General features: G+C 34.2%; 1 protein-coding gene across 1 annotated transcript in view; it reads right to left on the bottom strand.

Moving 5' to 3' along the window:
- The window catches only part of thsd7ba (thrombospondin, type I, domain containing 7Ba), a 402,582-nt gene that overhangs the window by 161,368 nt on the left and 214,263 nt on the right, over positions 1–26,951 (bottom strand). The gene's annotated exons all lie outside the window — the stretch shown is intronic.

The following is a 26,951-nucleotide window of genomic DNA, read 5'->3' as shown; positions in this document are numbered from 1 at the left end:
TCCAAAATATTTTAAATAGCTTTGTATTATTATTGACAGTTCTGGATATTAAATATAAAGCAATATACTGTTTGCTAATTTTTGGACATTATGTTTCTGCTTTTTATGCTTTCAAAGCTAATGGACTGCTTTGAACTTATTAAGTTAGCAAAACTGAGGCTTATTTAACTCAGCTTGAATGTTGATTTTTGCTCAAGGACACATGCTGATGAAATATATTTTAAGAAAGCTTAATTTTTCAACATTTAAAGCTAAATAGGCCATTAAATGAAGAATCACCCATTATGAAAAAAAGCTAATGAAGTGTAAAGTGCAATTCATTCTGCGGTTAATGTTTATCATAAACCACTATAGTGACAGGTAGTGACTTCTTACAATAGTTATCCAATCGAACTTATCAATTTGCAGAGAACGTACTGTAAGAGACCATCACAGTTATCAATTAAAAATTAGGAAAAGCTATTACGTGCCAGTGTATTTTTCTATATATTTTATTTTAATATCACACGCACAGGATTCAACATGTTTACTCCCATAAATTAATGTTGAATTCATCTGTTTTTAGAGTTTACACACACACACACACACACACACACACACACACACACACACACACACACACACACACACACACACACACTGAATTCTGAAATGTATTTGTTAATTTTATTTGTATGTTTGAATTGTTTGTGTTTTATCCATAATCTCAGCCAATCTCATGTCAACAGCTCCTTCAAAATAGATTCGCCATGAAAAATCATCACAATACTTATTTTAGCCACTGTATATAGAAACAGCGAAAGACTGTCACATAACTACATGACATTAAACCTGTAATGTGATAGTAATAAAGGTAATCAAATCTGTCTGTTATGCTTTAAGATGTATACACATTTACACCAAAAGTGGACATATACAGTATACTGCTTTAAAGGTAGATATGTGTACAGGTGTGTCTTTCCAAATCATGTACAATCAACTAAACCGTGTTGTAGAAACATTTGAAGTAGGATCAGTGGAAACAGCATACAGTGCTCAGCATAATTGAGTACACAACCTTTATTAAAAATGTATATATTTGTATCCATTTCTCAGTGAATATGAAACAAAACAGATTTATTAAACAGATATATTTATTAAAATAATATTTTAGTCACCAAACATATTTAGAAATTGAAAGATAAAGCAATTAAATTCAAGCCAAATATTGAAAAATAAATTACAACCTATTACATTTCAACAAATTTTTTCCATTTTTTGCTTCCGTTGATGTTTTCTCTTTTTTAAATTTGTATTTAATTTTTTTTTCTATAACATATAAATATGGGTGTACTAGTTTTTGGACTATTATCATAAATTATTTTGTTAGATAAGCTTTAAGATTTGGCCTCAGTACTGGCTAATCTAATATATATGCACAAATATAATATTGTTTAGCTTCCTATTCAAAATATGAATTTAAAAGAGAGATTTGTGAGGGCGGTGATGCAGTGGCACAGTAGGTAGAGCTGTTGCCTCACAGCAAGAAGGTCGCCGGTTCGAGCCTCGGCTGGGTCAGTTGGCGTTTCTGTGTGGAGTTTGCATGTTTCATTCGCGTGGGTTTCCTCCTAGTGCTCCGGTTTCCCCCACAGTCCAAAACATGTGGTACAGGTGAATAGGGTAGGCTAAATTGTCCATAGTGTATGAGTGTGAATGATTGTGTATAGATGTTTCCCAGAGATGGGTTGCAGCTGGAAGGGCATCCACTGCATAAAAACATTTGCTGGATAAGTTGGTGGTTCATTCTGCTGTGGCGACCCCAGATTAATAAAGGGACTAAGCCGAAAAGAAAATGAATAAATGATTTGTGAGGGCTGTACTTATATACTGTATGCTGAGCACTGTACACTTAACACTTAGTCCATATGATGTTTTTAATAGATTTGCAAAGAATTCAAATAAACTTACTTTACGTTGTCATTACGGGATATTGTTTGTATAAATTTAAGGAAAATAATTTTTTAATAAAGTTTGTAAAAGACTGTAACACAACAAAATGTTGAAAAATAATGACGCTGCAAATACTTTGTGGATGTAGAGCATTAGTATGTACAAAATAGTATGTACCGTAATTGAACCAAACTTACTGCACCAGTGACAGCTTTAATCTGAGACAAAGACTGTTGTTTCTCCAAATAATTATAATATGTCACACAATAGAGTGCAGGTGTCAAAGACGACTTAGCCTGAATCCCTTTGTAACTGCACAGATCTGCAGATATTACCTTTGTTTGACAAATAAATAAATTGCAAACAGTTACATACTTGTTCCAAACAAATACCTTCGCAAGCTTTGTACTCAAATGAAATGGAAATATATTGATATTAATAAGTCACTAGTCAAATTCATTCTCCCAGATGGTTCTGGGTGTGATTTTTACATGAACTCTATTGTATCTTCCTGCTGTAAATGCCCATGCTCGTTCAGGAGCCGGCTGACCAATGCATCTGTGGACACTTGTAAAAAAAAACCTGAATATTATATATGCGAAAGAGAGAAGCCATGTCAGCCTTTTCAACAGGACTGTCATTTTCCCACAAAGTCAGGCATTATATATACTGCAAAACTCTGTGCACATACAGCTGCATAAATGGCAATGAGTGACAGTAAGTTCACAAAAAGCTCCAGAGACAGAAAATAACAGGAATTATACTGCAAAAATGGCAGTTCAAGAGTGGAAAATAAAAAGCAAGCTGCCAATGTTTTCATTTTAACCAACTGCACAGGCCAGCTATTCTCAGCTTTCTTCTGAATAATGCACAAACTGTAATACCGTAACAGGTGCTTGGCAATTTGCACACCTATCTGTAATAAGTTAAATTGCGGAAAGAAGCTCCAAATCACAGCGCAGGCTTCTGGGTCATATCGCAGACATCAAATGATTCCAGCTTCCCGCCTCCCTAAATCAATCCACTTCCCCCCTGTGATACGATATATCAGAAATAATTGTGAAAGTTTGAAAGGAACACTTTGCCCCAGGAGAGCTGGATGAAAATGTGCATGCAGATTGGGGGAATTAACCTTAACAGCCCACACAGAGAGCAAAAAAGGCACTGAAAGGGCCAGATCTTCCTACGTGGCTGAAATCTCACTTGCATTTAAGAGCAGCGAAGAATAAATAAATAAAGAAAATAGTGCTGCTTGTGAGCGCCCCTTAATCTGTGTATCGTTTCATGCTACGCTGTTCACAAAGTACAAAACCCTTCACACAAAAATGAAAGAGAGTAGGAGGAAGAGAGATCAAGAGAGTAACCCTTGAATCCCTTATGAGCGCAGACATAAAACTACTTTGTGGACTATGATAAAAAAAAAATATATATATATATATATATAAAAACATGCAAAAACTACCTTAATTTAATCCTGCTCGAACAGAGCTGAGAGAAAATCGTAATTGGAAACTGTCCTCAGATCAGTCCTCAATGAACACCTCCTTTAGGTGGGAAAAGGTTGGACTGATTCATCGCTCATTTTTCAGACCGAGCCAAGGACAAACTCATTCATTTAAAAGAGCTCACCGGGGATTGCAGTGAAATTGTTATGGAGTATTCTTCTTGGAAAGAGCCAGAATTAATTACCAAAAATATGATACACGAAATAATGATAACGAAGAAACACTTGAAATCATTTTAACTCCAGCGAAGGAGTGTGTGAAACATCATTGTACTTTTTAAGCTGCTGTGCGTGATTTGTACACCATTAGCGGCGCCAGTTTGGGTGTGACTGAAAGGTGTTCGCACAATAGGAAGTGAGTGCAATTAATGTGTGCTTAGATTAGACCGTCTCTAATTGGTTACTAAAATGGAACTTCGGCAATCAGAACACGGACTAGAAGCAATTACTAACAACATACAACTGCACATCTATTCTTGATGAAAAACTTAAACATGCAAAAGCACATTTATCACTCTTGTCCGTTTTGACCCAGACGAGATATATGAAATGTCTTTTAAAGTGCATAGTTTTTAGTTAGGGATGATTAAGGCCCTTGGAATACGCATTGTTCATTCATTCACTTACATTTATTCATTTAGAAGACGCTTTTATCCAAATGAGGAGCACTTCAAATCATTAGAGAGTGGCAGTATATAAACACAATGACTAGTCTTTTTTGAATTTAAGTTTTTTTGACTCCCTCCAAGCCTACAGAAAGGAAAAACTGTGTCCCACAGGTGGTTTGTCAAGCCCACTCATCTAATCATGTGATCGGAAATCAATTCCGATCACAAGATTTCAGACTCAATCGGAAGTTACCCTTCCGATCAGGACTCGAATAAATATATATATATATGTAAACATACATTCTCATTTTTTTTAAACACAGCTATAGTTATGCAGTGGCACAGAGTTAGATCTCTTTCTTGACTTCACACAGAAACAGCAGCGTGTGCGGCATGATATCACTTTGTTGCAGAGACGCTATTGGTTAAATGCCGGCAAAGTAGAACACGGAAGCAGTTTGAAGCGTTGCCATTGCCAACATTGTGAGATATGTAAACTTGGCATTGCAAGAGGTGGAAAGGAAAAGGCTACATTTAACACAACAAACCTGATAAGACACCTCAAAAACAAACGTAGAACCTCGATTTGAAACACCGTCTCGCCACTATTTCACAGAGAAAGCTCTGCCAGCCCTTTATAAGAAGATTTCTGACAAACTATTTGTCCTGTTATAAGATGTACACCATGTTTCGTTTACCACAGACATATGGAGTTCGTCCCATGTCTCTACTAAGCCTTTATGTACTGTAGAAGTATCAGATTGGGTTTCGGTATCAGTAGATACTCAAATTCAAATGACTCGAACTCTCACTGGACGGCAAAAAAACCTGATCGGGACATTCCTAGAGCACACTTAGAATTACACAATATTTTCCAATAATTATGGGGTGTTTATAAGAAGGTGTCTTACAGGTGGTTTGTCATTCCCACTCACCTGTATAAAGAACATTCAGAATTGCACAATATTCATTCATTTTCAATACTTTCTTCAGCTTAGTCTCTTATTTGTCAGGCTTCGCCACAGCGAAATGAACCGCATACTATTCCAGCATACTATTCCAGTTTTACGCAGTAGATGCCCTCCCGGCCACAACCCAGTACTGGGAAACACCCATACACTCTTGCATTCACACACTTGCACCCACTCATACACTATGGTCAACTTAGTTTGTTCAATTCACCTGTACCGCATATCTTTGGACTTTGGGGGAAACCGGAGCACCCAGAGGAAACCCACATGGATGCGGGGATAACATGCAAACTCCACACAGAAATGTAACCTGGCCGAGTGGGAACTCGAAACAGCGACCTTCTTGCTGTGAGGCAACAGTGCTAACCACTGTGCCACTGTGCCTTCCCAAATTGCACATTATTTTCTTCGAAATAAAGATCGTTTATAAGAAATTTATATTAATTCATTCATTAAAATTTTTGTTTAACAAGATATAACCTCCTAAAAATATAAACCTTTCATGCTATGGTCATTTTGGACCCTGTATATACCTGTATTTATTCAAAATTGCTTTTTTGTAAAATTATCTGTTAAGAGTTTCACAAAACGTTAAAATTGCATTAAGTTTACTGACAAATCAGTGCAGCATATCTGAAAGTAAATGTCAATGCAAGGATTATTGTCAGAATTTTTTTCTGCTTTTATTGTATCCCCACCAATCCAGAGTGATGCTTACTTCCAGAATGACTTACAAAAATACACTTCACTATAGAACTACAGAAACACTATAGAAATGCATCATAACCACTACACATTAATGTGCATTTGGATATGTAGAAAAAAGTAAATACAAGAAAAAATGCACAACTGAGCAAAATATTTTGTTACAATGCAGTGTGACTGGCCTCCCATAGTATAGCTGGACTTATGTGGACAATATTTATTCATGAATTTTCCTCCATGGCTATTATCACTCACAGTATTGAACAACAGAAATGTTTTTAACTAAACAAATTTGAAGCTTCCATGTCAGTAGTTTTGTATTAGGAATGAAGGTGTGTTTGCGTACATATTATTAAGTGATATCAGAGTGGACTGTGAATCAGAGCTGTGCAGGAAGATAACTACAGCAAATAAACAGAAGACAGCTACAAATTCCAGAACTGACAAGAAAACTCAAACTAAAACTCTAAGGTTTGTTTTTTTATTATTTTAAGCAAGGCTTAAGTGAGAGAAACAAAACTGGCAGTGACAAATTATATAATACACATAAAATCTGAATATTATTTAGCATTTCAGGTCCATTGGCTCAAAATAGTCATTATAATAGTATATAGATGTGATAAATTAATCCAATATGTCATTGTATGAAATTTGAAAAACATGAGTTATGAATTTGTTAACACTTTATTTTGATGGTCCATATGAGTATTAGTAGACTGTCCGCTTAAAATCTGTTGATACTTCTCCTTTTACAGACATTTAACTGACTATAAGAAACTTTGCAATTACATGCTAACTTACACTAACACTAACCCCAACCCTAATCCCGACCTAACAGTCTACTTAAAATCTAATGAGAATCAGTTGGCATGTAGATGTAATGTAACTTAATTCAACAAACGGACCATCAAAATAAAGTGTGACCACAAGTATTAATCTCATTGGAATTAACAGAATTTAATTATTTTGAATTGGTCACTGAAAACAGAATGTTCCACTTGTTTGAAAATTAATTAACAGAAAGCAAACTCTGTGACAACGAACCATAATGATTCTCACGTTTCATTTGTCAAGGCATTTTACAGTAATTAATACAACTTTTATGAATTTTGAAGCCTAAGCATAAACCAGAAATAATAAGCTAACCTACTACTGATTAACACTGATAAACGTATAAAGTTTCTTGAAAACAATTTAAAACCTACAAGTTATAAGTTTGAACATTTTGTGAAAACAAAAACAGAAATTGGCTATGAAAATAGACTTTCAAGAGTTCACACTTAGATATTCATTCATTCATTCATTTTCTTTTCGGCTTAGTCCCTTTATTAATCTGGGGTCGCCACAGCGGAATGAACCGCCAACTTATCCAGCATATGTTTTACGCAGCGGATGCCCTTCCAGCCGCAACCCATCACTGGGAAACCCATACACACTCATTCACACACATACATACACTATGGACAATTTAGCCTACCCAATTCACCTGTACTGCATGTCTTTGGACTGTGGGGGGAAACCGGAGCCCCTGGAGGAAACCCACGCAAACGCAGGGAGAACATGCAGGGATTTCCACACAGAAACGCCAACTGACCTAGCAGGGGCTACAGCGACAGCACTACCTACTGCACCACTGCGTTGCCCCGCACTTAAATATTACTTGATGCTATTTGCAGGTTTGTCATAATGTCCCTGGAGAGAACCCTGAGCTCCGAGATAATTGAGCCATGGGCTCATGCCTGGTCAATAAACATATAAGGGGGTCTGAGATTAGGTAGGTCTCCTGGTAAAGGGAGAAAAGGGAGGAGATGGGGTGGAAGGGGAGATTCTGTCTATTTATTCTAGGCTTGAATCAATCTGATTACTTGCTGATTACAGAGGAGAGACCAGCCGCAATCAGTCATAACACATGCTCCTCTTGAAATCAGTTTGTAAAACTTCACATTGTGAGCATTCAAAGGTGTTTTCCATGTATGCACACTTTCAAACTGCATTGTGAGACCTTAATATCACAGCTCCAATATTTTTAGCTGAGCGTATGTGTTTACATTGATGATATTTACTGTCCCTGACAACCTATTTGTCCCATTGAAACATGTCAAAGACTAATAAACTATAGGCTTTAATGCACATATCAACCCAGTCACTATATTTAATGTTTAGTCAACAATCAGAGTGTATTTTATATCTGAAGAATAAACTTAAATAAACAGAACCCAGAAACTCATCTAAAATAAAATAAAATAAAATAAAATAAAATAAAATAAAATAAAATAAAATAAAATAAAATAAAATAAAATAAAATAAAATAAAATAAAATAAAATAAAATAAAATAAAATAAAATAAAATAAAATGCTTTTTTGAATGAGGGAAGGAGATGATTCAGCATTTTAAAACTCCAGCATATGCCCCATTTTTAGACATATAGGTGTCTAAAAACTCCTTCCTTCAGTTGAAGTACACAGTAGAAGTTGGCATATGGCACTGCTAAAAAAAAAGTTCAAAGCATCAAAGCATTTTTTTTTTATTTACTGCTCTCTTTGTGCAATAACCAGGAAGCATTTTAATATCAAAGTATTCACCTTACCTTTTAAAGATTAGATTAATTTGCACAGGTATTAAGTGCATTATGTTTCTATGCAGTTTTAAGAATTAAGAGGTAAGATCTGACAACGCTGTAAAAAAGATTACATTTTCTTTTCTGTTCCCGCTCAGCCACTCACACCTCTCTTAGTATTCATTGACACATCAAGAAAACATAAATATTAATGGAGAAAGGTCCATGTAAACACTGAATCCTCATTATCAACAGAGGTGTGTACAAACAATGCTATACCAGAGAGAATCATGGCGCAAACCCAGCTGTCAGGCTTCCGCATGGAGCAGAACTGCAACCTGTCTGTCCAAAATATTCATATTTATATCAGCAGCAGCTACTGATGCTCATAAAGGGAACAAAATCTGTATACTATTTTTGCATTTCAGGTGGACCAAGAGGCAACCTTGTAAAGCCAATACAGAAGCTACCGTTTAAAGCCAAGGTTAAGACCAAAATGGCTTTTAAAGCATTGTAGCATCGACACTTTTCTTTGTTTTAATGTTTTGCTGTATTTTATTCACATTTCCTGTATGGAATTTGATTGTTTGCTTTTTAGTTGCATTATATAATTTGTTTTTACTGGTGTAAAGAACTTTGGTCAACCTTGGTTGGAGTAAGGTGCTATATAAATATAGGCTGATTGATTGATTGATTGATTGATTGATTGATTGATTGATTGATTGATTGATTGATTGATTGATTGATTGGTTGATTGATTGGTTGATTGACTGACTGAAACTGCAATTCATCAACTGGCCACTTAAGGTTGGCTCCAAAAGGCAGATGATCCAATAGACTCCCCATGTTAAAATGCCCAACTTTACATTAGGATAAACTAAATGTTTACTGTGTGTAAATAATTAATATTACCCTTATTGACAACTGCAAGAGTGCTAAATTGCTATATAACACATCTGTTCAATTTATATTAAGCCTTAAAATTCTCTAATTAACAGCGTGGTCACTGGAGTGACAGGTATCTGCTGCTCATCTTTACCTGAAAGTGCTAGTAAGACTGTCATGACACATTTATAATCATGGTGTGACACGTCGTTTAGTGTCATTTGCTCAGTTATACCATTTGACATTATCAAGACAACATAAAGGCTAATTTACACCAAGTGCATCTTTGCTACTAAAACATGAGAAGCAGCGCTCAGGAATCGTTTAGAAAATGGCAAGCATATGAGTAACAAGCACTGTAAACTGAAACTTGCAATGCTTTCCCCACCTACAAGTTCTTCTTGGTCTACTGCTATGGAACTGACAGTGATGAGCAACACCACAGGTTACAGTTGAACTTCTTTTAACTTAACACAGAGTCTAAAAAATGTGGCGATCATATGTGCAGCACTTTAAATAAGACGTGAGTGTAATGGTCACACACGTCCATCAAGTGCATGTTTACATTGAAAAAAAAATAGTAAAGTAGTGCATTGGATTGTAAAAGTGGATTGTGTTGGAATGGCAGATAACTTGTCATAAATCTGTCATAAACATGATTGTCAAAAGGCCAATAGAAGTGTGTCAGCAATATTTTTCTGATTACTATATTTTTATACAGTCTATGTTTTGGACCCAACAAATCATTTAAGTATTATATTGATTAGAGATTCTATTTCAATATGTCATCCTATACATTTTTAAGAACACATAAACTGAGAATTACCTGCATTAATTGCACTGAAATAACGATAATTTATTTCTGGTTATAGTAATACTTTTAATAATATTAGTAATGTTAATAATAATAATTATATATATTTTTTATTTTTTTATTTATTTTTTTATCTACAAATTTATGTCTAACAAATGTTACTCTGAAAATAAACATAATAAACTAATTCTACTTTCATAAAGGTTAATGAATGTGTATAATGCAAATGATCAAAGGAAACAAAAACAATGAGAGGAAATAATGCACACACATGTTGGATGGAAATGTCAAATGTGATCATCGCATTAGACCAGACTGAAGATGAAATGCTACTTTTACACATATCACCACTTTGACCTTTAGAGAACGAGAATATAAAATAGGCATGGAGGATTGGAGACTGGTGGAACGTGTCACCTCACGAAACCTTCTTCTGAGTGAAGTCAAGGCACAAAGGTCAGAGAAACAGAGGACAGCTGTCATTTAAATACACACAACAACCTGTGGCTCAAATCACAAGTGACACGTGTCAGTTTTTCTCAATTCCTCCTTATAGGCAGAGAGATACGGAGATAAAAAAAATCATGAATCAATATTGTGTGTACTTTTGAGTGCACATCCAGTTGAAGTCAGAATTATTAGCCCGCCTGTTTATTTTTTAGATTCTGTTTAACGGAGAGGAGAACACATTTCTAAACATAATAGTTTTAATAACTAATTTCTAATAACTGATTTATTTTATCTTTGTCATGATGACAGTAAATAATATTTGACTAGATATTTTTCAAGACCCTTCTATACAGCTTAAATTGACATTTAAAGACTTAACTAGGTTAATTAGGTTAACTAGGCAGGTTAGGGTATTTAAGCAGGTTATCGTATAATGATGGTTTGTTCTGTAGATTATCTAAAAAATATATAGCTTAAAGGGGCTAAAAAAATTGATCCTAAACTGTTTTTTTTTATTAAAAACTGGTTTTATTCTAGCCGAAATAAAACAAATTAGACTTTCTCTAGAAGAAAAAATATTATCAGACATACTGTGAAAATTTCTTTGCTCTGTTAAACACTATTCTGACTTCAACTGTACACATAAAACATATAAACGTTATAAATGCTATAAATGTATACATGATATGGTCACACTTAATTGTGATGGTCCGTTTGTTGAATTTAAGTTGCATTGCATCTACATGGCAACTAATTCTCATTATATTATAAGTAGACTGTTAGGTTGGGGTTAGGGTTAGTGTAAGTTGACATGTTATTATTATTAAATCATTCATTCATTAATTTTACTTACTATTAATATTATTGTTATTAATATTATTATTATTATTATTATTATTATTATTATTATTAATAATTATTCATTCATTAATGTTCATTATTGTTATTATTATTATTATTATTATTATTATTATTATTAATTATTCAATTATTAATGTTCATTATTATTATTATTGTTGTTATTATTATTATTTATTATTATTATTATTATTATTATTATTAATTATTAATTATTCATTCATTAATGTTCATTATTATTATTATTATTATTATTAATATTAATAGTAATTATTATTATTATTCATTAATACATTTTGTGTATTGTTATTATTATCATTATTATTATTATTATTATTTATTCATAATTTTCATTATTATTATTATTATTAATATTATTAACAACAACAACAACAACAACAACAACAACAACAATAATAATAATAATAATAATAATAACAATAATCATAATTATTATTATTTATTAATTTTCTGTATTATTATTAATATTATTATTATTATTATTATTATTAAAAGGGACTAAGTCGAAATAAAAATGAATGAATTATTATTATTATTAATAGTAATTATTATTATTATTCATTAATACATTGTGTGCATTGTTATTATTATTTATTCATAAATTTTCATTATTATTATTATTATTATTATTAACAACAACAACAACAACACTAATAATAATAATAATAACAATAATCATAATAATTATTATTATTTATTTATTAATTTTCTGTATTATTATTATTATTATTATTATTATTATTATTATTATTATTATTATTATTATTATTATTAAAAGGGACTAAGTCGAAATAAAAATGAATGAATTATTATTATTATTTTTTTTATTATTATTATTAATTATTCATTCATTTTCCTTATTATTTATTTATTTATTTATTTATTTATTTATTTATTTATTTATTTATTTATTTATTATTTATTTAGCTGTTCCTTGAAGGGTTTCTAGCTTTGGATTAAGTAGAAAATTGTATATATGACATTCGCATTTCTTTTCCATAATTTATTTATTTATTTATTTTTTCACTATTATTATTATTATTATTTTTTTTTTATTATTATTATTATTATATTTCATACATTACAATCAAATAATCAAACAAATGTTAACATTAATTGTTTTATTATTTTTCATGTAATTTGATTTTTGTTTGATAAATTTCTTTATTTTAATCACATCTGTTTGCATTAATTGTTTTAGAAATAGTGCAATTATTTATTATTTTAATCTCTTATTTATTTAATACATATTTAATGCATGCTAATGTATAATCTTCAGAAAATATTTAAATATATTCCAATATATAGCTCCTAACGTTCCCTTGCATCCCTGAGAATCCTTGGACCTCAGTTTGAAAGCCTCTGCAAACACCAAATATTCAGTAAATAGTACTTTCTTTGCTTCTTGGCAAGACTCCACAGCCTCTCATTATATCAATTCTTTAACTATTACATGCTTCAGGCTTCAAACTCAGAACCACAGCTCCAGCTGTCAGTAAGAGATGGTTTTGAGAATTGATCAGAATTAGTTCAGCTTAATCCACATATCGACAGGCCTGACATGCAGGCAGAAGGTCATTTACCAGATTAGTGTCACCCGCATTGATCAGACACCCAAGATAACTGGCACTTTGACTGATCACACAGTCAGAGAGAAAACAGATAGCCGAGCCGCTCCTCTGATCCATCTCACACAGACACTTATAATCTCTCCAATCATAATTCTGCCATAAGACTCCTTTAAGGTAAGGTTAAGTCGTTCTCTATTAGACGTACAAAGCTCAATAGAGCAGGTTCACTTCTTAAAGGTTTCCAACACCTTGAAACAGTTACATGAAATTCATGAAAGAAATGAGAGGCTCGACGACACTCTCCATCAGCTCTGCTTCTGTTACAGGCTGTCGGAGGTTCAGCAGCAAACATTATAGACACTGATAAAAAGCCATCCACATTTTACTCACTGCCAAAAGCTCATTGAAAATACATGCCTAAGGCTATATTGTTTTCAAAACGGAAAATACGTTGTTCTGGATCAATTTCGTTGCAGCTTCTGATGGAAAATCCACTAGAGGGTGCAGTCCACATTTTTCTGCTGACCATGGACGAAAAGTTGTCCATATGGAGATTGATGGGTAAGGCAAAAACGTTTGACTACAATACCTTTTACCTAGACATAGACACTTTTAAGTTGCTTTGTGGTATTTATTTGGTTTTGTGCAAAGATTTGTGCAAAATAATCTATTTTTGTTGATGATAATGTAAATTTCATAGTGAAAATATACAATTGTTGGTATCATACTGCACCATAGCGCTCATTTTACCTAGAAACTGCAGCTGAATGTTTGCTGAAGTACTGTGTGTTTTTGCAAAACCGTAGGCTGAAGCATGTATTTCTAATGCACTTGTGCTGTCCAAAACATTTTTAAATAAAAAACTAATGCATTTTAAGAAATATAAAAATGAGAAACAGCTCTAGCTATGCAAATAAATAACTTGGATAATTACTTTTAAATTAGTCACTGAAACCATGTTCTCTTTTGTCTATAGTTTAATACACATAAATCCAAACAGAATGTTAGATTATAATTTGTTTAATTCATTAAGATTAGTATTTGATTCATTGTGATTTACTAGATTTATTAAGTCTATGAGATTACATTATTATTATTATTTTTAACATGGTAATTAACAGAATTGTATAACTGCTAAAAGAGCCAAAAAACTCTTGTGGAAATTGGTACTAAGAAATACAGGCCTCATGTGAAGCATTACAAAGCATTTTTCCCTGTTTTTCCTGCCTTGTTCTGATCCTTGTTTTGTTTACTGTTCTTGTTGTTTTGCCTCCTGTCCTGTTTCTAATTCTGTGTCTAATAAATATTTTGTTAATATTTGTCTCTGTGTTAGTTTTTTTTTTAAAGTGAACTATGTTTGTTTGTTCTGATAATGTAGTATTTCTTAGTACCAATGTCCACAAGAGTTTTTTTTTTCACTCAACTTCAGACATTTTACAGTAGGTCAGTGCAACTGATGTTTTCAAAAGTTGAGTACACGTTGACGCCAATGATGTAGTGGTTAGTACGTTCACACATGGCACTCTGGTGTTCACGGTGACCTGGGTTCGGTTCCTGCCTCGAGGTCCAATGCCGATCCTTTCCCTTTCTCCTTTCCTCACACTTTCCTGTCTATACTCTCTACTGTCCTATCAATTAAATATGAAAACAATAATAATAATAATAATAATAATAATAATAATAATAATAATAATAATAAAAATGTTCAGTACAAGACAAAAAGTGAAAGGAAATAAGGATTATGTTTTTTTTGTTCACTCAAATTCAGGCATTCCAGTTCTGCAGACAAAACATTTTTAGTTGGCACAACTTAAAAAGGTTTGTTACAGAGTAGTTCACCTCTCCAGAAAACTAATAATCTTATGTTAACCCAAATAAATGTTTTTGTATTACTAAAAAATTATTTTAGGTCAGTGAGCTGATGTTTTTTAAAAGTTGAGTGAACAAGAAAAAGTGAAAGGTAACAAGGATTGTGTTTTTTTTCATCACATTTTATGAAGGCATAACCCTAAAAATACAATATTTTTGTAATTTAGCCTATAATTGTGTACGGGTTACTAGACTGTTTGAGAAGAATTTAGTTTTGAAAGTCATGTCTGAAGTAAAGTTATGTTTTTAAGTTGCGGACGCTAAAATGCATGCAGTTGATGTGACAACAATGGCAGTTCAAGCTGGAAATACTCCTAGTTTTTAGAGATTTTTTAAATATTTTGTAATTTTAACAAAAAAATAAAATATACACAAATATTTAAGAAAAGTCAGGGTACTACAGTTATATGTGTTTTGTTTTAACAATGTTATTAAATTACAACGTTTTTTTTTTTAAAGGGTCAAATGTCTGTCTCTGTAGCTTTAGCGTTAAAAATAATTTGTTTTATTCTATACATTTCTGATAATATTTCTTCAAAATAATAAATAAATAAATAAATAAATAAATAGAGATATTGTAGAGAGTGAGAGTTCTCACATTGAAATATAGCTTCAAGTACTTTTTATGAATGTTTTTTCTAAAATAAGTGTTCACTAAAATGCTGCAATCTCAAAACAAACAGCATTTGTTAATCAGACTGCATTTCAATTAACCACAAAGCCGTTTTTAGTCGATTTGCATCATAAATTCTTCATGCAGATGCACTAAACTATAAGTGGCCATTAACTATAGAGTTGAAACTCTAAACCTAATTATCAACCTGGATAACTACTCATGGAACAGCCGCTCTTCAGCACAGATTTTTTTAAAAAGAGAATACCCATAATTTTCTCTGCTCAACCACCCAAACACAGCTGCCAGTCAAACTCGCATCATAAAAAGTTAAGTGGAAAAGTGTGGGGTGTGCATCAGTCCTGCATTACAGCAGTCTTATTGAGGAACAGAACAGCAGAAAGCACCTGCCATATGTGGAGAAACTGTAAATGCATCTCAGCTCCCGGTCCTTGCTAAATTATTAACACATGGCTGTTTATCGCAGGAAAATATAATATCACAATTGCATGCAAGTCCAAGTGCAACCGTGTTCCCCTTTAGACTCCCCAGTGATATCATACGATGCCCTTTTAGAGCTGAAATCTTGCATTTAACCTTTATTTAAAAGCTCGAATGTTCAGTTTTGGGTTGGGATTAAGGTCAGAGCACAGAAAGCATCAGTGTGATACAGGAGTTTTTGGTCACCCGCAGTGAAATTGCATCCATGCGCTCAATCATGTCAGTTCACTCGTAACACTCATAATTCAGCTCCGCGCAACACTAGCCTGACACATCACTTACTAAGTGACAGCCAAGAAGCTGTACAAAGTTAAAAAAGCGTACCCTGCTAAAAGAGCAATCAGTGTGGCAGCTTGCCCACGGGCACACGCCGGGTGGCATGTGTGATGCAGATGACTTTTCCTGAAGGGTCAGTGCACCAGTAAGCCAAACAGAGATGTTAGTCTAACTAATGCGTTTCATGCTGAACTAAACAGCACACTGCATAGCTGCTCGCTTAAATGTCTTTTGGATGATGGTCTTTGGATAATGGCTTAATGTACACTTTTTTTTGTGAACACTCAGCCTTTCAAATTTGATAGCTTGCACGGATACAGGTGAGACACAAAAAAAGACTCATTTTTTTATACATCTTCATTTATAGGCGGAGGGTGAACAAACTCCAGGGTAAAGCTAGTATTTGCAATGCCCTTTAATGCATTTAAAAAGTTTTGCGACCGACCAAAAAGAGTTTTTTAACAAAAGCACCGCTTATCAACAAACGTCTATTATATTCAACACACACATTAAATTATTTTATTAAACTCTCCCACTGATCTACACAACCGGTCAAAAGTTTGGGGTCAGTTTATTTATTTTTTATTATTATTAACTTTTAAAAATCGAATTAAAATTATTCTGTTCATCAAGGCGGCATTTATTAAATATTAAAAAAATTGTTAAATATTTATTTATTAAATATTTATTTATTACTTACTGTATGCAGTTTCAAATGAAATTATTACTCCTTGTTGCTTTTATTACTATTAATAATAATAATAATAATAATAATAATTAATATTAGAAAGGACGCAGCCCTCACTATTCTACCGCCCTTGGTCGCCTCTGGATGCGCGGGCCCTGAGAATACGAAATCATTCATGGGGCCAGTTGAAAACCGAACTTGTAATTCAGCAGTAAATATTTGACCTTTAAAATGTAAAACTCCAAACGATTGCCTAAACAAGATTACTCCACTATAGGCTATACTATGTTACAATGAAACTACCAATTTCATTTACTGCTGAAAACAAGTTAAACCAGTGTAATATATTATTATACCCCTCTCGTAATACTCATTTGTCATTTAATTACTAATGTTCTTGACCAGCAAATCAGAATAGTCCACTGGCCAGCACATTTGATTTGGTTTTCAAAGCAGCTGCGAACTCAAGTAATAAACAGCGCTTATCAATGCAACATGCAGGGTTGGACAGTTCCATTTTGGTGTGGAGGGGGACTTGAAATTTCATTGACAAACTTAAAGTTAAAGCTAAAGTGTTGTGTTAATCATCAACATTAAATTACATTCATATTACGCCTTACACCTGTTACATGTTTTCAATGCTTTTTTTTTCCTTTGCTGCTATCTCCGTGGTATCTGGCCAGGGTGAGGCTAACTCTTCCCCAGCCTTACACACGCTCCGCCTATGTCTTTATTGTTTTTTTTTCCCCAAAATTATCTTTAAAAGACCTTTTTTAATCCCCTCACATAAGTTCTTGTCAACAAGGATGCCTTTTTGTTTAGCTGTTTTAAGTAGTTTTTTGTTGTTCTGTTGATTTGTATCTTCTGTTTCTTTTCCAAATGTAAAACAAAAGCACTGTGAAACCATGTTTGTGACAAAATTGAGAATTATTTAATGAGATGGATAGCAGTGCAGCAGGTCTCTTACTCATCTTTTCCAACCATTAGCCCTGAAGGTAATCTGGAGGATTTTAAACATGTGGGAACACAGCAGCACGGATAAAGGTGATGTGTCTGAATGGTAACGAACTCAACTGATAAAAGACAAAGTCTGCATACAATTCTCATACAGCTCTCTCGACAAAAATGCTTGCTGTACACAAACAGGTTGGCTGTATCAGTAATCCTGACACAATCACGGAGAAAGCTATGCAACAAACTCCGTGAATCATGTAAACAAACACATGCAAACCTTCATGAACAGCTAAATACTACCTGGCGTGCGCGGCCACGCTATCACAGCTTGGCGGATCTGTGGTCTGTCCATATTAGTCTGGCATAGGAATCCACGTGCAGTCATGAATAATTAAGAAGCAGGGTCTTCTCATAGAATACGAAAAATCACCTATGAATATTAATGAGAATCCTACGTGTCATCACTCCACTAGCAGATGCGCGCTATACCACCGATTTTGATCCCGCCCCAAAAATGATTTTAAACCCGGAAGATGAAATTAGCTGACAAAAGCTCAAAATTATCCAGTTTTCTCCACAATTAAAGCTGACAGGTCCTAATATTGTCTTAATTGATGCTCAATACACACAAATCTGTTAAAATCTCCAAATAAAAGAACTCCAGTACTCCGATTTTGAACCTTTAAGTCAATTTAACATAATATAAGTTCAATGGACTCATACAGTTAATTTAATTCAGATTAAAAATTTAAGGTAACCAGGATTTTTTTTACAGTGTAGGCACTTCATTTAGACAGCTTTAAAGGTAATTTTCCTCAGTATTTAAAAATTCTATAGTATTTAGAATCTTTATAGTAATTATCTTAACAAACCATATATCACATATATTTTTTTTTGGTCCAAAGTTAATATTACAACTTGAACAGTTTAAAATATATAAAATATAATTTATTTGTTCATGCTTGAAATAAAGGTTCTTTATTGGGATCAGTGGCTGCACAAAATAGAGTTTTTTGATAGTTGAAATTATAAGTTCTAACAGTGGCATATGAGCATTTTAATACATAAGAAAACCAAGTAAAATATTTAATAACCTATGTGTATAAAAAATGTCAATGCTTTGGATCAGGGATGCCCAAACTTTTTTGTATGAAGGGCCAAAAACCAAATATCTTTGATAGCCATGAAGATAAATATATCAATCTATTTTATGTTAAATTTGCTATGGGTAAGGAGGAGCTCTGTCACCCAGGAGGAGCTCGGAGTAGAGCCGCTGCTCCTCCACATCGAGGTAAGTCAGTTGAGGCAGCTCGGGCCTCTGTTTCTAATGCCTCCTGGACGCCTACCTAGGGAGGTGTTCGAGGCATGTTCCACCAAGAGGAGACCTCAGGGAAGACCAAGGACACGCTAGATGGACTCTGTCTCTCGGCTGGCCTGGGAACCCCTCTGGATCCCCCGGAGGAGCTGGAGGATGTGTCTGGGGGAGAGGGAAGTCTGGGGTTCTCTCCCAAGTCTGCTGCCCCCGTGACCCAGCCCCAGAAAAGCGGTTGAAATGAATGAATGAATGTTAGAAATGAGAAAACATTACTTTGAATTATATTAACTAATGTCGTATACCTTTTTAATAACAAGTTATTGCAATAAAAACATAAACAATCACATTTATAACACATGCAGAATACACAAGTCAAGCAGAATGTGCCTTTGTATTGATTTGCTCAGCAAAATCCTCTATCCGTCGGGTGACAGTGTGTACATTTTAAATTAAACTTGATTAAATTACACAATTTGAACTGAAACATTTAATTTCAGTTAGCTTTTTGTATCTTAACAATACAGCAAACAAATAAAAGGTCAAATTTAATTTGAAATGACCCTATCATTCTCCCTCTCTTCTCAGATGGGATGGTGGCCCAAATCAAAGGTTACCATGGGCCAACTTTGGCTCGTGGGCCCTAGTTTCTCTGCTTTAGAAGAATTTCATTACTTTCTCTTAATTTAATAAATTCTTAACAACCGCTCTGAACTGTTAATCCCCTCTAAGCACCCCCAACAACAACAACAACAGAATCCTGGATCTGCCACATACTTGACCTTTCACCATCAGACTGGTTACAGATGAGGTAATTTCAAAATCGCACAGTTGTAGGTTACCTTTTCATTTATCAATCCATAAAAACTGAATTCTTTCTTTCTTTTCTTGGGTTACACATTTCCTACAGACTAAAAAACAATACAAAATATACTTAATTTTTTTCTTCTTGTAAGTTTCAAGGTTGCACTGTATAATCTACTGTCTGCTCAATATAATGCTTAGGGAAGGGAAAAAAAACACTGTCTGCTTTGAATTCTTAAGTAGACCTCAGAATAGCAAGCCTTATCTCTCAAAATAAGTCATGATTGTGTCTTTTCATTGACCAATTCCCACTTGATATATGTCATTTAAAAAAGTTAGGACATCCTATTGAGTTCATGGCTTCAGGACATAGTAACACAAACTATATGGTCCTTGGCGGGTCTTAAAATTTGGAAGATAAAATCTCAGATGAACAACACCACATGACATCTCACACAATATTTATTATTTATAAAGGGAAGATAAAAAAGCCATGGGTGACAAACTTAGGACACCGTATGATCCAGATGCCTGTAGATCCACTGTCAGCAGTAATTACTTTAAGTAATGTTTCTTTTGCATGAACTTATTAGTCTCTCATATCATTCTGGAAGAGTTTTGCACAGCTCTCGCCAGTCAAGATAAGCTTTGGATTTTGACTGAACTATTGCAAACTTTGATTTTATTGTAATTTCTTCAGCTGTTCTGCTGTAGATGTGCTGGTGTGTTGGAATCATTGTCTTGTTACAAGCCCCAATTATGACCTTAATTTTGACATTTTTATGCTTTAGCTGTCAGACAGACATTGTGTTAACCCTCACCTGAAGGCTCCAGACCAAAAAATTGCTAAAACTTCTGCTAATAATCAGTTGACTAGCTGTTAATGCAATATATTGTTTATGTGTTATTTTTCTCTCCTAATTTTAAGATCCGTCAAAGCCAATTTTATGTCCTGCTATGGGAAAACTGGAATTTTTAGGGTGTCCTATTTTTTATTTATATTATATTTTTATTTTCACATGAATGTTGATGCTCCAGTGGTTTCATCTATGCTTGTTATTAACTTTGCACACATGAAAATATATTGAATGAGTATACAAGCAGGTGAGGGTAGCTTTGATGTCATAGTTAATCTCATTCAACTAATCCTTGTGTTTTCTTTTGGCTTTTCATGCTATACAAATAGTGTGGTTAACACAATTAATTATAGCAACCAAAATAAAAACTAGTTTGAAAACAAGAAGTTAAAGAGACGCTGACCTCCATCATGGTGATTTCAAATGAATAACACAAATTTCAGAGCTTTTGTTCACGTGACAGAAATAAAGTTAAACATTTTTATTAGTAATTATTTCTTATTACTTATTAATTTATTTAGAGTTTTATTTTCAGTTGATTTCATCTGGTTTTACCTGTGCTTTGTGTTTTTCTTTCCTTCAGTGATTCAGCTTGTTAACAGTTGTTCATCAATAATTCTCAATCCTCCTTTAATTAGACACTTAACTATCTCATTAACTTCATCACTGCCTTAGTGTTCAACCCACTGTAGTGAGGACACTAGTAAGGATTTTGCTCTGGCATGTAAGGGGTTAAATGTGTTTGATGAAAAAATACAGACTGTGGAATGTATTTTAACGGCAATATCCTGTAGATTGAAATTTACGAATGTAAAATGTTAAAAACAGTAGGTTACTGGCAACCACAGCTGCCGGTATTTTTCCATAAAATCAAGAAAAAAAAAAAACAGTAAAACACTGTATAACTTTTTTGTCACCTGTGGAGGATTGTAGCATCTGTGTGGAAGTCCAAGATGAACTGAGAGTATCTGATGTTATGCTGCATCTCCTTTTGTTGAAATGTAACTGTGTAGTTACTAATGCAGTGAAAATCTGTTTGCTAATTGCAATCACGAACACATTAATGCATTTAATAACTTGACATTTTTGTGAACTGAACATTGTATCAGTTGATGAAACACGGTTATTTTCCGTAAATTTAAACGGTTCTATAAAACTTCCGTATTTTTTTGCAGAAAAATCCTGGCAACCACAGCTGTCAGTATTTTTCTGTAAATCTGTAAATTAAAATGGATTTTCTTTAACGGTGTACCCTATATGCTGAACATGGTCAGCTGACAGCAGATTCGCAGGCTTTTATTATTCAACTACTGTTACTTTCGTTTAATTTTCCTGATTCTTTTTTTAAAAGAAAAAATACTGTATTTTTTTAGGGTAATAAGAATATGCTGTCTATAAGGGTCTACTGCATGCAAGCTAGTTTGGACAGGCATTTTTGCCAGCCATTGTTATATTAGTGGCACAGGACATCAGAGGACATCTTATTGCATAGATAGTTCATTGATAAGTCTTTCAGTTCTTGCCCTTCTACGATCCATGGGCAGTTCTTTGTGTCTCCTATTATCCTTCTAAAATGTGAATCAGTATCACATGCAATACAACTTTTTTATTTTTATTTAATGGATGATGTGCTATAAAGCTGACTCTATGCAAACTAATTCTGAAGTACTCCTGTGCAATTGGCAAATACAGTAAAATCTAATTTCTAATTCTAGATATAGCAAACTGGTTCAATAGCTCTGGCAGTGCTGTTCATGTGAACAAGTGTGAATGCTGCCATCTGAGCATTAATGCATGCCGTAGAAATATGGGTCTCGGTCGACTTCCAAATGAAATCTGGTTCAGTTTGCATGACTTTGAACACCACAAGACACCATAAAGTGTGACCATAAAATACAACTTTTAAGCTTGAAAATTTTTCTCATTACGGTCACACATTTGCCTGTTTTTATTGCCTAAAAACATTGTCTCATTGTGGAACAGAGAGTGTGAACGTGTGAAAAAAGTAGTAAAAGTAGTATATTTTACCCAGGACACAGCATTTTTGTGAAATATTTGTCATAAAAACGTTTCTTTTTTTGCTTTGTACGTTTATGTCTTGAAAATGACAGTGTGTACACCAAGCAAAGCATGACTAAATTAATTTAATGATTGAATTCTTTTCTTTATATGCCTGGCCAATGAACAGACAGACCTGCATTACATCTGTGAACACTTCCTAAAAAGTCATGAAATATTACAGATACAAGTCATTTCGTCACCTTGGAAGGTTCAATCTGCATTTTGAATGATTTTGAGATATTGAGCTTCAAATTTTTTGCATTCCATAGCAAACAGTATGTGTGTAACATTAGTTTTTTTTAAATAAAAAGTCTTAAAATGTAAACAACTTATAAGAAAACATCCCATAATGTAAATAGGTTGTCAACTAAAAGGAATATGTCTCCACGATCTGCTTTTGAAGGAATATCATAGAATCGTGTATGCTCATTGTATCAGTTGCAATACTGGCACCTCTGCCTCAATATCTGCTATTGTACAACACAACATGAATTCACATTCAATGTGAAGAGTCGTGGAGTTACAGTGATGGTACTTATTCCTATTAACAAAAGTATGTTAGTTTAATTTGTTTTAAAGGCCTTTGCTGGTTAAACAATAAAGAGCCTTTATTATGCATTAAAAAGGTCATATTTTGGTTTTGGGGGTTTCCAACAACAGGTTGGTACACTTGCAAGGTCAAAAAAACACTTTCACTGTCTTATAATATGCATTTATTTTTACCTAAATATCCCAATGACTCCCATAGATTTGTTTAGCGATTAATTTGTTCCCCAACCACTTCTTAGCATGATTGCTAATCTGAACTGATGCTAAGTCAACTACGTTCAGCATAAGACAGAGAGAAACGCAGACTACAGCTTACATCGAAGTAGTCAGAGTGCAGAGTATTTGTGTTAGCCCATTGCAGGAGTGCAATAAAGCAATGCAGTTAAACACCAGCATATTGCTCTATTCTGAACCATGAGTAAAAACAATGGCACATTCAGTATTAATGCACACAGCGGCAAAAGCTGAATATTTTGAAACTTGACTGCAGCACATGTGTATGAACAGTTGACAGTGGCCATAGCAATAACAAATGGCAGAGGATTGCGAGCTCACAAATGCATTTAAATCCGTAAAGAAAGCAGCACATATCAAGTTTTTAACGTGGCTTTAGACGCGATATGAGAATATAAAGAGTTAACCAGATACAGTACAAGTCATGTGAAGTGATTACAAAACACAATTAAATACATATTTTGCAAGCTAAAGAAAACAATGAGACAACCATTTTAATAACACTTACTTTCACTTGTGAAATGGAGGAAGAAACTGATCATTGAACTGTGTACTTCCTCTCAAGCTCTAACAAAGTCCTACACATCAATAGCCGATGAATCCTCAGTTGCAGGGTGGATTATTGCATTAATCTCCAGAACGTTCACTTATTTATGTTCACTCATCTTCAGTCATGATCAATCGCACACACACCCGTACGCTGATAGTGTTTAAAGGGAATGGCACATTCACGTTTTTACTGGATCTGCCACTTGGGCACTTTGGTATTGTTTTGTGTCGATGTCGATGGGAACAGGCAAAAGATCCGGACAAATGACGAATCATGTAACCGACTCTAATCTTTTATTTAAAAATAAAAAAACAAGGTGTACATTCAGATTTAAACATCAGCTGGGTGTTTTCATTCATTGAGAGCTGTGATACACACAAATTCTGTTCAAATATGACTTTATTAACCATTGTGCTTAAATAATGCACCAAAAAAAAAACATTTGTACCAGCCACTTTATTAGGTACACCTTACTAGTACTATGTTGGAACCCCTTTTGCCTTCAGAACTGCCTTAATCCTTCGTGGCATAGATTCAAAAAGGTACTGGAAATATTCCTTAGAGATTTTGGTCCATATTGACCTTGAGCATTACGCAGTTGCTGTAGATTTGTCGGCTGCACATCCAAGATGCAGAATCAACCGTTCCACCAAATCCCAAAGGTGCTCTATTGGATTGAGCTCTGGTGACTGTGGGGGTCATTTGAGTACAGTGAACTCATTGTCATGTTAAAGAAACTAGTCTGAGATGATTTGTGCTTTATGACCTGGCGCGATATTCTGCTGGAAGTAGCCATCAGGAGATGGGTAGACCGTGGTCATAAAGGGATGGACATGGTCAACAACAATACTCAGGTAGGCTGTGACCTTGACACGATGCTCAATTGGTACTAATGGGCCCAAAGTGTGGCAAGAAAATATATCCCCACACCATTAGACCACCACCACCAGCCTAAACCGTTGATACAAGGCATCATGTTGCTTTCATGTTGTTCCAAATTCTGACCTTACCATCCGAATGTTGCAGCAGAAATCGAGACTCATCAGTCCAGGCAATGTTATTCTAATCTTTTATTGTCTAATTTTGGTGAGCCTGTGCAAATTGTAGCCTCAGTTCTCTGTTCTTAGCTGACAAGAGTGGCACCCTGTGTGGTCTTCTGATGCTGTAGCCCATCCGCCTCAAAGTTCGTTGTGCTGTGCTTTCAGAAATGCTCTTCTGCATCCCTCGGTTGTAACGAGTGTTTTTTTTTAAGTTACTGTTGCCTTTCTATCAGCTGGAACCAGTCTGGCCATTCTCCTTTGACCTCTGGCATCAACAAGGCATTTGCACCCACAGAACTGCCGTTCACTAGATATTTTCTCTTTTTCAGACCATTCTCTGTAAATCCTAGAGATGGTTGTGTATGAAAATCCCAGTAGATCAGCAGTTTCTGAAATACTCAGACCAGCCCATCTGGCACCAATAACCATGCCACGTCAAAGTCACTTAAATCACCTTTTTCCCCATTCTGATGCTCGCAGATCCTCTTCACCATGTCTACAAGCCTAATGCATTCAGTTGCTACCATGTGATTGGCTGATTAGAAAATTGCGTTAACGAGCAGTTGGACAGATGTACCTAATAAAGTGGTCGGTGAGTGCATATTTGTTCTTGCTGCTTGCAATAGTGCTACTGTGCTGTCATGGCAAAGCTGGAAATGTGGTTATGCTACAGGCTTGCTTCTTTTAATAACAGCATAATCTAAGTTATTGAGTTTAATTTAAAAATCTTACAAAATTATATTATTTAATAGAATATTAAATCGTTATTACAAAGCACATTCGGTTTCAAAGTACATTCAGAATTTTCAGTTTCTACCCAGAATTTTCATTTCAGTGTATCGCTAAACTCAACTGTCCTTTAGATCAGTAAACAAGCACAAGGCTCAGTGCTCCTGCATGAAGTGGCACGTGTTTTCCTTCAGCTCAGAGCAGAGAAGGGCAGGATGTTGTGAGATCCATCAAACGCGTCCCTGATTACACCACACTCAGACGAGATAAATGGCCTTATTGGGACAGACCACACAGCGGCAACCCTCTAATCTGCTGCATAGATTACAGTACTCATTGATCAGCACATCATCCTGTCACCCCACGTGGATACCTGGCAGATGATATTAGCATTTTAACGGCAGAAATGACTAAAGCAAATATGAAGCGCCAGATAGAGAATGAGACCTAATGTCATGGACTCTAATAGCTATAAAATGCTACAATTTGATGGTGTATTTGTGCGTGTGCAAAGGTGATGTCAATTAAAATAGGTTAGATCATTAGTATAAATTAGGTTTGGTGGTCAATACTGAATATTTATCAATTCATAAGACATTCATAATATCAATATGAGTTTGAAATCAAATAAATCATGTTCTTTTGAACTTTATATTTATTAAACAACTTAAGTTAGAAAATGTATAAAATAAAATGTAAATAAGTGAGAAATGTACAAGTGCGGCTTTTCATTTCGGATATTGATAAGGAATTGTATTTGTTATCTATAAGCATGTTTATGTAGGGTCTGTTTCGTGTGTCTGTTAACTTGTCTATTATTTTGTTATTTATTTTTGTCTTTCAGTTTCCCACCTTGTTTTCCTGTCATGTGCTCCTTAAATAATGTGTCGAATTGCTCAGTGGTTTTGTTCATGTTTTATTATATACAGTAAGCCCTCATGTTGCATTTGTTCCTTGTCTAGCTTTGTTTCATGTTACCCCACTGTCGGAGAGATTATTCTTTGTTTTGTTTTGCCTGATAAAGTCATGTGTTATGTTGT

Source organism: Danio aesculapii, chromosome 9 (genome assembly GCF_903798145.1).
Source record: "Danio aesculapii chromosome 9, fDanAes4.1, whole genome shotgun sequence".
In the NCBI taxonomy this organism is placed as follows: Eukaryota; Metazoa; Chordata; class Actinopteri; order Cypriniformes; family Danionidae; genus Danio; species Danio aesculapii.
The sequence above is the reverse complement of the archived record's forward strand: the minus strand, read 5'-3'. Positions and strand labels throughout refer to the sequence as shown.